Genomic DNA, 13092 nt, shown 5'->3' on the forward strand with positions numbered 1-13092 from the left:
CCACGGCGTCTTTCGGCAAAAAACCGCTCTCAGAAGCTCACCGCGCCGGCACAATGCTCTGTGCGCAAAGAAGCCGCTTCTTCGCCTCCGGGAGACGGAGAGAGCGTACAGCTTCCGAAAGGCGATGGTGCAAGCTGCCCAATAGCAGCATAATCTGAGCACCTTTCAAACAAATAGAAAAGAGTACTTTACCCAACTCCTGCCTTTTCCATTCACAATTTATTCAAATCAAAGGACTTTAAAACAACTTTCTTTTACTTCTTGTTCAACAATTCGAATACCTATGTGCATCTTTTAGAACAAGATCCGGGATGTTTTGTGTTCTGGCAAAATTTCTCCTTGCAAGATATGGTGGAAAACCTTTTTGCTGAGTGTTGAACGACAAGAGCCGAAGAAGACGGAGATACGCAGATCTGCGAAGCTAAGTGCTGGTCCCGGGCATCTTTCGCCATAAACCGCTCTCAGGAGATCCCTGCGCTCGGAACAATGCTCTGTGCGCAAAGAAGCCGCTTCTTCGCCTCCGGGAGACGGAGAGAGCGGCAGCTTCCCAAAGGCGAAGATGCAAGCCGCACCAAACAGGCACAGTGTGGGCAGCATTCAGACTAAGAGAAAACAGTACTTTACCACTCTCCCGCCTATTCCATTGTTCTTCTATTCGAAAAGAACGCGTTTTGGACAACTATCTTTTCCTTTTTGCAAAACTCTTTGCAGACCTCCCTGCAAGCTTTAGAAAACGATTTTGGATGTTTTCTTGACAGGCACAGTTTCTCTTGGCAAGATATGGTGGAAAAGCTTTTTGCTGAGTGTTGAACGACAAGAGCCGAAGAAGACGCAGATACGCAGCTCTCCGAAGCTGAGTGCCCGTCCACGGCGTCTTTCGGCAAAAAACCGCTCTCAGAAGCTCACCGCGCCGGCACAATGCTCTGTGCGCAAAGAAGCCGCTTCTTCGCCTCCGGGAGACGGAGAGAGCGTACAGCTTCCGAAAGGCGATGGTGCAAGCTGCCCAATAGCAGCATAATCTGAGCACCTTTCAAACAAATAGAAAAGAGTACTTTACCCAACTCCTGCCTTTTCCATTCACAATTTATTCAAATCAAAGGACTTTAAAACAACTTTCTTTTACTTCTTGTTCAACAATTCGAATACCTATGTGCATCTTTTAGAACAAGATCCGGGATGTTTTGTGTCCTGGCAAAATTTCTCCTTGCAAGATATGGTGGAAAAGCTTTTTGCTGAGTGTTGAACGACAAGAGCCGAAGAAGACGGAGATACGCAGCTCTCCGAAGCCAAGTGTCGGTCCCGGGCATCTTTCTCCATAAACCGCTCTCAGGAGCTCCCTGCGCTCGGCACAATGCTCTGTGCGCAAAGAAGCCGCTTCTTTGCCTCCGGGAGACGGGGAGAACGGCAGTTTCCTAAATGCAAGCCGCACCAAACAGGCACAGTGTGAGCAGCATTCAGACTTAGAGAAAACAGTACTTTACCACTCTCCTGCCTTTTCCATTGTTCTTCTATTCGAAAAGAACGCGTTTTGGACAACGATCGTTTCCTTCTTGCAAAACTCTTTGCAGACCTCCCTGCAAGCTTTAGAAAATGATTTTGGATGTTTTCTTGACAGACACAGTTTCTCTTAGCAAGATATGGTGGAAAAGCTTTTTGCTGAGTGTTGAGCGGCAAGAGCCGAAGAAGACGCTGATGCGCAGCTCTCCGAAGCTGAGTGCCTGTCCACGGCGTCTTTCGGCAAAAAACCGCTCTCAGAAGCTCACCGCGCCGGCACAATGCTCTGTGCGCAAAGAAGCCGCTTCTTCGCCTCCGGGAGACGGAGAGAGCGTACAGCTTCCGAAAGGCGATGGTGCAAGCTGCCCAATAGCAGCATAATCTGAGCACCTTTCAAACAAATAGAAAAGAGTACTTTACCCAACTCCTGCCTTTTCCATTCACAATTTATTCAAATCAAAGGACTTTAAAACAACTTTCTTTTACTTCTTGTTCAACAATTCGAATACCTATGTGCATCTTTTAGAACAAGATCCGGGATGTTTTGTGTTCTGGCAAAATTTCTCCTTGCAAGATATGGTGGAAAACCTTTTTGCTGAGTGTTGAACGACAAGAGCCGAAGAAGACGGAGATACGCAGATCTGCGAAGCTAAGTGCTGGTCCCGGGCATCTTTCGCCATAAACCGCTCTCAGGAGATCCCTGCGCTCGGAACAATGCTCTGTGCGCAAAGAAGCCGCTTCTTCGCCTCCGGGAGACGGAGAGAGCGGCAGCTTCCCAAAGGCGAAGATGCAAGCCGCACCAAACAGGCACAGTGTGGGCAGCATTCAGACTAAGAGAAAACAGTACTTTACCACTCTCCCGCCTATTCCATTGTTCTTCTATTCGAAAAGAACGAGTTTTGGACAACTATCTTTTCCTTTTTGCAAAACTCTTTGCAGACCTCCCTGCAAGCTTTAGAAAACGATTTTGGATGTTTTCTTGACAGGCACAGTTTCTCTTGGCAAGATATGGTGGAAAAGCTTTTTGCTGAGTGTTGAACGACAAGAGCCGAAGAAGACGCAGATACGCAGCTCTCCGAAGCTGAGTGCCCGTCCACGGCGTCTTTCGGCAAAAAACCGCTCTCAGAAGCTCACCGCGCCGGCACAATGCTCTGTGCGCAAAGAAGCCGCTTCTTCGCCTCCGGGAGACGGAGAGAGCGTACAGCTTCCGAAAGGCGATGGTGCAAGCTGCCCAATAGCAGCATAATCTGAGCACCTTTCAAACAAATAGAAAAGAGTACTTTACCCAACTCCTGCCTTTTCCATTCACAATTTATTCAAATCAAAGGACTTTAAAACAACTTTCTTTTACTTCTTGTTCAACAATTCGAATACCTATGTGCATCTTTTAGAACAAGATCCGGGATGTTTTGTGTCCTGGCAAAATTTCTCTTTGCAAGATATGGTGGAAAAGCTTTTTGCTGAGTGTTGAACGACAAGAGCCGAAGAAGACGGAGATACGCAGCTCTCCGAAGCCAAGTGTCGGTCCCGGGCATCTTTCGCCATAAACCGCTCTCAGGAGCTCCCTGCGCTCGGCACAATGCTCTGTGCGCAAAGAAGCCGCTTCTTTGCCTCCGGGAGACGGGGAGAACGGCAGTTTCCTAAATGCAAGCCGCACCAAACAGGCACAGTGTGAGCAGCATTCAGACTTAGAGAAAACAGTACTTTACCACTCTCCTGCCTTTTCCATTGTTCTTCTATTCGAAAAGAACGCGTTTTGGACAACGATCGTTTCCTTCTTGCAAAACTCTTTGCAGACCTCCCTGCAAGCTTTAGAAAATGATTTTGGATGTTTTCTTGACAGACACAGTTTCTCTTAGCAAGATATGGTGGAAAAGCTTTTTGCTGAGTGTTGAGCGGCAAGAGCCGAAGAAGACGCTGATGCGCAGCTCTCCGAAGCTGAGTGCCTGTCCACGGCGTCTTTCGGCAAAAAACCGCTCTCAGAAGCTCACCGCGCCGGCACAATGCTCTGTGCGCAAAGAAGCCGCTTCTTCGCCTCCGGGAGACGGAGAGAGCGTACAGCTTCCGAAAGGCGATGGTGCAAGCTGCCCAATAGCAGCATAATCTGAGCACCTTTCAAACAAATAGAAAAGAGTACTTTACCCAACTCCTGCCTTTTCCATTCACAATTTATTCAAATCAAAGGACTTTAAAACAACTTTCTTTTACTTCTTGTTCAACAATTCGAATACCTATGTGCATCTTTTAGAACAAGATCCGGGATGTTTTGTGTTCTGGCAAAATTTCTCCTTGCAAGATATGGTGGAAAAGCTTTTTGCTGAGTGTTGAACGACAAGAGCCGAAGAAGACGGAGATACGCAGATCTGCGAAGCTAAGTGCTGGTCCCGGGCATCTTTCGCCATAAACCGCTCTCAGGAGATCCCTGCGCTCGGAACAATGCTCTGTGCGCAAAGAAGCCGCTTCTTCGCCTCCGGGAGACGGAGAGAGCGGCAGCTTCCCAAAGGCGAAGATGCAAGCCGCACCAAACAGGCACAGTGTGGGCAGCATTCAGACTAAGAGAAAACAGTACTTTACCACTCTCCCGCCTATTCCATTGTTCTTCTATTCGAAAAGAACGAGTTTTGGACAACTATCTTTTCCTTTTTGCAAAACTCTTTGCAGACCTCCCTGCAAGCTTTAGAAAACGATTTTGGATGTTTTCTTGACAGGCACAGTTTCTCTTGGCAAGATATGGTGGAAAAGCTTTTTGCTGAGTGTTGAACGACAAGAGCCGAAGAAGACGCAGATACGCAGCTCTCCGAAGCCAAATGTCGGTCCCGGGCATTGTTCGTCAGAAGCCGCTGTCAGGAGCTCCCTGCGCTCGGCACTATGTTGTGCGCAAAGAAGCCATTTCTTCGCCTCCGGGAGACGGAGAGAGCGGCAGCTTCCCAAAGGCGAAGATGCAAGCCGCACCAAACAGGCACAGTGTGGGCAGCATTCACACTTAGAGAAAACAGTACTTTACCACTCTCCTGCCTTTTCCATTGTTCTTCTATTCGAAAAGAACGAGTTTTAAGCAACTATCTTTTCCTTCTTGCAAAACTCTTTGCAGACCTCCCTGCAAGCTTTAGAAAACGATTTTGGATGTTTTCTTGACAGACACAGTTTCTCTTGGCAAGATATGGTGGAAAAGCTTTTTGCTGAGTGTTGAGCGGCAAGAGCCGAAGAAGACGCAGATACGCAGCTCTCCGAAGCTGAGTGCCCGTCCACGGCGTCTTTCGGCAAAAAACCGCTCTCAGAAGCTCACCGCGCCGGCACAATGCTCTGTGCGCAAAGAAGCCGCTTCTTCGCCTCCGGGAGACGGAGAGAGCGTACAGCTTCCGAAAGGCGATGGTGCAAGCTGCCCAATAGCAGCATAATCTGAGCACCTTTCAAACAAATAGAAAAGAGTACTTTACCCAACTCCTGCCTTTTCCATTCACAATTTATTCAAATCAAAGGACTTTAAAACAACTTTCTTTTACTTCTTGTTCAACAATTCGAATACCTATGTGCATCTTTTAGAACAAGATCCGGGATGTTTTGTGTCCTGGCAAAATTTCTCCTTGCAAGATATGGTGGAAAAGCTTTTTGCTGAGTGTTGAACGACAAGAGCCGAAGAAGACGGAGATACGCAGCTCTCCGAAGCCAAGTGTCGGTCCCGGGCATCTTTCGCCATAAACCGCTCTCAGGAGCTCCCTGCGCTCGGCACAATGCTCTGTGCGCAAAGAAGCCGCTTCTTTGCCTCCGGGAGACGGGGAGAACGGCAGTTTCCTAAATGCAAGCCGCACCAAACAGGCACAGTGTGAGCAGCATTCAGACTTAGAGAAAACAGTACTTTACCACTCTCCTGCCTTTTCCATTGTTCTTCTATTCGAAAAGAACGCGTTTTGGACAACGATCGTTTCCTTCTTGCAAAACTCTTTGCAGACCTCCCTGCAAGCTTTAGAAAATGATTTTGGATGTTTTCTTGACAGACACAGTTTCTCTTAGCAAGATATGGTGGAAAAGCTTTTTGCTGAGTGTTGAGCGGCAAGAGCCGAAGAAGACGCTGATGCGCAGCTCTCCGAAGCTGAGTGCCTGTCCACGGCGTCTTTCGGCAAAAAACCGCTCTCAGAAGCTCACCGCGCCGGCACAATGCTCTGTGCGCAAAGAAGCCGCTTCTTCGCCTCCGGGAGACGGAGAGAGCGTACAGCTTCCGAAAGGCGATGGTGCAAGCTGCCCAATAGCAGCATAATCTGAGCACCTTTCAAACAAATAGAAAAGAGTACTTTACCCAACTCCTGCCTTTTCCATTCACAATTTATTCAAATCAAAGGACTTTAAAACAACTTTCTTTTACTTCTTGTTCAACAATTCGAATACCTATGTGCATCTTTTAGAACAAGATCCGGGATGTTTTGTGTCCTGGCAAAATTTCTCTTTGCAAGATATGGTGGAAAAGCTTTTTGCTGAGTGTTGAACGACAAGAGCCGAAGAAGACGGAGATACGCAGCTCTCCGAAGCCAAGTGTCGGTCCCGGGCATCTTTCGCCATAAACCGCTCTCAGGAGCTCCCTGCGCTCGGCACAATGCTCTGTGCGCAAAGAAGCCGCTTCTTTGCCTCCGGGAGACGGGGAGAACGGCAGTTTCCTAAATGCAAGCCGCACCAAACAGGCACAGTGTGAGCAGCATTCAGACTTAGAGAAAACAGTACTTTACCACTCTCCTGCCTTTTCCATTGTTCTTCTATTCGAAAAGAACGCGTTTTGGACAACGATCGTTTCCTTCTTGCAAAACTCTTTGCAGACCTCCCTGCAAGCTTTAGAAAATGATTTTGGATGTTTTCTTGACAGACACAGTTTCTCTTAGCAAGATATGGTGGAAAAGCTTTTTGCTGAGTGTTGAGCGGCAAGAGCCGAAGAAGACGCTGATGCGCAGCTCTCCGAAGCTGAGTGCCTGTCCACGGCGTCTTTCGGCAAAAAACCGCTCTCAGAAGCTCACCGCGCCGGCACAATGCTCTGTGCGCAAAGAAGCCGCTTCTTCGCCTCCGGGAGACGGAGAGAGCGTACAGCTTCCGAAAGGCGATGGTGCAAGCTGCCCAATAGCAGCATAATCTGAGCACCTTTCAAACAAATAGAAAAGAGTACTTTACCCAACTCCTGCCTTTTCCATTCACAATTTATTCAAATCAAAGGACTTTAAAACAACTTTCTTTTACTTCTTGTTCAACAATTCGAATACCTATGTGCATCTTTTAGAACAAGATCCGGGATGTTTTGTGTTCTGGCAAAATTTCTCCTTGCAAGATATGGTGGAAAAGCTTTTTGCTGAGTGTTGAACGACAAGAGCCGAAGAAGACGGAGATACGCAGATCTGCGAAGCTAAGTGCTGGTCCCGGGCATCTTTCGCCATAAACCGCTCTCAGGAGATCCCTGCGCTCGGAACAATGCTCTGTGCGCAAAGAAGCCGCTTCTTCGCCTCCGGGAGACGGAGAGAGCGGCAGCTTCCCAAAGGCGAAGATGCAAGCCGCACCAAACAGGCACAGTGTGGGCAGCATTCAGACTTAGAGAAAACAGTACTTTACCACTCTCCCGCCTATTCCATTGTTCTTCTATTCGAAAAGAACGAGTTTTGGACAACTATCTTTTCCTTTTTGCAAAACTCTTTGCAGACCTCCCTGCAAGCTTAAGAAAATGATTTTGGATGTTTTCTTGACAGGCACAGTTTCTCTTGGCAAGATATGGTGGAAAAGCTTTTTGCTGAGTGTTGAACGACAAGAGCCGAAGAAGACGCAGATACGCAGCTCTCGAAGCCAAATGTCGGTCCCGGGCATTGTTCGTCAGAAGCCGCTGTCAGGAGTTCCTTGCGCTCGGCACTATGTTGTGCGCAAAGAAGCCGCTTCTTCGCCTCCGGGAGACGGAGAGAGCGGCAGCTTCCCAAAGGCGAAGATGCAAGCCGCACCACACAGGAACAGTGTGGGCAGCATTCACACTTAGAGAAAACAGTACTTTACCACTCTCCTGCCTTTTCCATTGTTCTTCTATTCGAAAAGAACGCGTTTTGGACAACGATCGTTTCCTTCTTGCAAAACTCTTTGCAGACCTCCCTGCAAGCTTTAGAAAATGATTTTGGATGTTTTCTTGACAGACACAGTTTCTCTTAGCAAGATATGGTGGAAAAGCTTTTTGCTGAGTGTTGAGCGGCAAGAGCCGAAGAAGACGCTGATGCGCAGCTCTCCGAAGCTGAGTGCCCGTCCACGGCGTCTTTCGGCAAAAAACCGCTCTCAGAAGCTCACCGCGCCGGCACAATGCTCTGTGCGCAAAGAAGCCGCTTCTTCGCCTCCGGGAGACGGAGAGAGCGTACAGCTTCCGAAAGGCGATGGTGCAAGCTGCCCAATAGCAGCATAATCTGAGCACCTTTCAAACAAATAGAAAAGAGTACTTTACCCAACTCCTGCCTTTTCCATTCACAATTTATTCAAATCAAAGGACTTTAAAACAACTTTCTTTTACTTCTTGTTCAACAATTCGAATACCTATGTGCATCTTTTAGAACAAGATCCGGGATGTTTTGTGTTCTGGCAAAATTTCTCCTTGCAAGATATGGTGGAAAAGCTTTTTGCTGAGTGTTGAACGACAAGAGCCGAAGAAGACGCAGATACGCAGCTCTCCGAAGCCAAATGTCGGTCCCGGGCATTGTTCGTCAGAAGCCGCTGTCAGGAGCTCCCTGCGCTCGGCACTATGTTGTGCGCAAAGAAGCCATTTCTTCGCCTCCGGGAGACGGAGAGAGCGGCAGCTTCCCAAAGGCGAAGATGCAAGCCGCACCACACAGGAACAGTGTGGGCAGCATTCACACTTAGAGAAAACAGTACTTTACCACTCTCCTGCCTTTTCCATTGTTCTTCTATTCGAAAAGAACGAGTTTTAAGCAACTATCTTTTCCTTCTTGCAAAACTCTTTGCAGACCTCCCTGCAAGCTTTAGAAAACGATTTTGGATGTTTTCTTGACAGACACAGTTTCTCTTAGCAAGATATGGTGGAAAAGCTTTTTGCTGAGTGTTGAGCGGCAAGAGCCGAAGAAGACGCAGATACGCAGCTCTCCGAAGCTGAGTGCCCGTCCACGGCGTCTTTCGGCAAAAAACCGCTCTCAGAAGCTCACCGCGCCGGCACAATGCTCTGTGCGCAAAGAAGCCGCTTCTTCGCCTCCGGGAGACGGAGAGAGCGTACAGCTTCCGAAAGGCGATGGTGCAAGCTGCCCAATAGCAGCATAATCTGAGCACCTTTCAAACAAATAGAAAAGAGTACTTTACCCAACTCCTGCCTTTTCCATTCACAATTTATTCAAATCAAAGGACTTTAAAACAACTTTCTTTTACTTCTTGTTCAACAATTCGAATACCTATGTGCATCTTTTAGAACAAGATCCGGGATGTTTTGTGTCCTGGCAAAATTTCTCTTTGCAAGATATGGTGGAAAAGCTTTTTGCTGAGTGTTGAACGACAAGAGCCGAAGAAGACGGAGATACGCAGCTCTCCGAAGCCAAGTGTCGGTCCCGGGCATCTTTCGCCATAAACCGCTCTCAGGAGCTCCCTGCGCTCGGCACAATGCTCTGTGCGCAAAGAAGCCGCTTCTTTGCCTCCGGGAGACGGGGAGAACGGCAGTTTCCTAAATGCAAGCCGCACCAAACAGGCACAGTGTGAGCAGCATTCAGACTTAGAGAAAACAGTACTTTACCACTCTCCTGCCTTTTCCATTGTTCTTCTATTCGAAAAGAACGCGTTTTGGACAACGATCGTTTCCTTCTTGCAAAACTCTTTGCAGACCTCCCTGCAAGCTTTAGAAAATGATTTTGGATGTTTTCTTGACAGACACAGTTTCTCTTAGCAAGATATGGTGGAAAAGCTTTTTGCTGAGTGTTGAGCGGCAAGAGCCGAAGAAGACGCTGATGCGCAGCTCTCCGAAGCTGAGTGCCTGTCCACGGCGTCTTTCGGCAAAAAACCGCTCTCAGAAGCTCACCGCGCCGGCACAATGCTCTGTGCGCAAAGAAGCCGCTTCTTCGCCTCCGGGAGACGGAGAGAGCGTACAGCTTCCGAAAGGCGATGGTGCAAGCTGCCCAATAGCAGCATAATCTGAGCACCTTTCAAACAAATAGAAAAGAGTACTTTACCCAACTCCTGCCTTTTCCATTCACAATTTATTCAAATCAAAGGACTTTAAAACAACTTTCTTTTACTTCTTGTTCAACAATTCGAATACCTATGTGCATCTTTTAGAACAAGATCCGGGATGTTTTGTGTTCTGGCAAAATTTCTCCTTGCAAGATATGGTGGAAAAGCTTTTTGCTGAGTGTTGAACGACAAGAGCCGAAGAAGACGCAGATACGCAGCTCTCCGAAGCCAAATGTCGGTCCCGGGCATTGTTCGTCAGAAGCCGCTGTCAGGAGCTCCCTGCGCTCGGCACTATGTTGTGCGCAAAGAAGCCATTTCTTCGCCTCCGGGAGACGGAGAGAGCGGCAGCTTCCCAAAGGCGAAGATGCAAGCCGCACCACACAGGAACAGTGTGGGCAGCATTCACACTTAGAGAAAACAGTACTTTACCACTCTCCTGCCTTTTCCATTGTTCTTCTATTCGAAAAGAACGAGTTTTAAGCAACTATCTTTTCCTTCTTGCAAAACTCTTTGCAGACCTCCCTGCAAGCTTTAGAAAACGATTTTGGATGTTTTCTTGACAGACACAGTTTCTCTTGGCAAGATATGGTGGAAAAGCTTTTTGCTGAGTGTTGAGCGGCAAGAGCCGAAGAAGACGCAGATACGCAGCTCTCCGAAGCTGAGTGCCCGTCCACGGCGTCTTTCGGCAAAAAACCGCTCTCAGAAGCTCACCGCGCCGGCACAATGCTCTGTGCGCAAAGAAGCCGCTTCTTCGCCTCCGGGAGACGGAGAGAGCGTACAGCTTCCGAAAGGCGATGGTGCAAGCTGCCCAATAGCAGCATAATCTGAGCACCTTTCAAACAAATAGAAAAGAGTACTTTACCCAACTCCTGCCTTTTCCATTCACAATTTATTCAAATCAAAGGACTTTAAAACAACTTTCTTTTACTTCTTGTTCAACAATTCGAATACCTATGTGCATCTTTTAGAACAAGATCCGGGATGTTTTGTGTCCTGGCAAAATTTCTCCTTGCAAGATATGGTGGAAAAGCTTTTTGCTGAGTGTTGAACGACAAGAGCCGAAGAAGACGGAGATACGCAGCTCTCCGAAGCCAAGTGTCGGTCCCGGGCATCTTTCGCCATAAACCGCTCTCAGGAGCTCCCTGCGCTCGGCACAATGCTCTGTGCGCAAAGAAGCCGCTTCTTTGCCTCCGGGAGACGGGGAGAACGGCAGTTTCCTAAATGCAAGCCGCACCAAACAGGCACAGTGTGAGCAGCATTCAGACTTAGAGAAAACAGTACTTTACCACTCTCCTGCCTTTTCCATTGTTCTTCTATTCGAAAAGAACGCGTTTTGGACAACGATCGTTTCCTTCTTGCAAAACTCTTTGCAGACCTCCCTGCAAGCTTTAGAAAATGATTTTGGATGTTTTCTTGACAGACACAGTTTCTCTTAGCAAGATATGGTGGAAAAGCTTTTTGCTGAGTGTTGAGCGGCAAGAGCCGAAGAAGACGCTGATGCGCAGCTCTCCGAAGCTGAGTGCCTGTCCACGGCGTCTTTCGGCAAAAAACCGCTCTCAGAAGCTCACCGCGCCGGCACAATGCTCTGTGCGCAAAGAAGCCGCTTCTTCGCCTCCGGGAGACGGAGAGAGCGTACAGCTTCCGAAAGGCGATGGTGCAAGCTGCCCAATAGCAGCATAATCTGAGCACCTTTCAAACAAATAGAAAAGAGTACTTTACCCAACTCCTGCCTTTTCCATTCACAATTTATTCAAATCAAAGGACTTTAAAACAACTTTCTTTTACTTCTTGTTCAACAATTCGAATACCTATGTGCATCTTTTAGAACAAGATCCGGGATGTTTTGTGTCCTGGCAAAATTTCTCTTTGCAAGATATGGTGGAAAAGCTTTTTGCTGAGTGTTGAACGACAAGAGCCGAAGAAGACGGAGATACGCAGCTCTCCGAAGCCAAGTGTCGGTCCCGGGCATCTTTCGCCATAAACCGCTCTCAGGAGCTCCCTGCGCTCGGCACAATGCTCTGTGCGCAAAGAAGCCGCTTCTTTGCCTCCGGGAGACGGGGAGAACGGCAGTTTCCTAAATGCAAGCCGCACCAAACAGGCACAGTGTGAGCAGCATTCAGACTTAGAGAAAACAGTACTTTACCACTCTCCTGCCTTTTCCATTGTTCTTCTATTCGAAAAGAACGCGTTTTGGACAACGATCGTTTCCTTCTTGCAAAACTCTTTGCAGACCTCCCTGCAAGCTTTAGAAAATGATTTTGGATGTTTTCTTGACAGACACAGTTTCTCTTAGCAAGATATGGTGGAAAAGCTTTTTGCTGAGTGTTGAGCGGCAAGAGCCGAAGAAGACGCTGATGCGCAGCTCTCCGAAGCTGAGTGCCCGTCCACGGCGTCTTTCGGCAAAAAACCGCTCTCAGAAGCTCACCGCGCCGGCACAATGCTCTGTGCGCAAAGAAGCCGCTTCTTCGCCTCCGGGAGACGGAGAGAGCGTACAGCTTCCGAAAGGCGATGGTGCAAGCTGCCCAATAGCAGCATAATCTGAGCACCTTTCAAACAAATAGAAAAGAGTACTTTACCCAACTCCTGCCTTTTCCATTCACAATTTATTCAAATCAAAGGACTTTAAAACAACTTTCTTTTACTTCTTGTTCAACAATTCGAATACCTATGTGCATCTTTTAGAACAAGATCCGGGATGTTTTGTGTTCTGGCAAAATTTCTCTTTGCAAGATATGGTGGAAAAGCTTTTTGCTGAGTGTTGAACGACAAGAGCCGAAGAAGACGCAGATACGCAGCTCTCCGAAGCCAAATGTCGGTCCCGGGCATTGTTCGTCAGAAGCCGCTGTCAGGAGCTCCCTGCGCTCGGCACTATGTTGTGCGCAAAGAAGCCATTTCTTCGCCTCCGGGAGACGGAGAGAGCGGCAGCTTCCCAAAGGCGAAGATGCAAGCCGCACCACACAGGAACAGTGTGGGCAGCATTCACACTTAGAGAAAACAGTACTTTACCACTCTCCTGCCTTTTCCATTGTTCTTCTATTCGAAAAGAACGAGTTTTAAGCAACTATCTTTTCCTTCTTGCAAAACTCTTTGCAGACCTCCCTGCAAGCTTTAGAAAACGATTTTGGATGTTTTCTTGACAGACACAGTTTCTCTTAGCAAGATATGGTGGAAAAGCTTTTTGCTGAGTGTTGAGCGGCAAGAGCCGAAGAAGACGCAGATACGCAGCTCTCCGAAGCTGAGTGCCCGTCCACGGCGTCTTTCGGCAAAAAACCGCTCTCAGAAGCTCACCGCGCCGGCACAATGCTCTGTGCGCAAAGAAGCCGCTTCTTCGCCTCCGGGAGACGGAGAGAGCGTACAGCTTCCGAAAGGCGATGGTGCAAGCTGCCCAATAGCAGCATAATCTGAGCACCTTTCAAACAAATAGAAAAGAGT

The sequence above is a fragment of the Agelaius tricolor genome, unplaced genomic scaffold (genome assembly GCF_023055355.1).
Source record: "Agelaius tricolor isolate 1412-34295 unplaced genomic scaffold, bAgeTri1.0.p SCAF_13, whole genome shotgun sequence".
NCBI lineage: Eukaryota > Metazoa > Chordata > Aves > Passeriformes > Icteridae > Agelaius > Agelaius tricolor.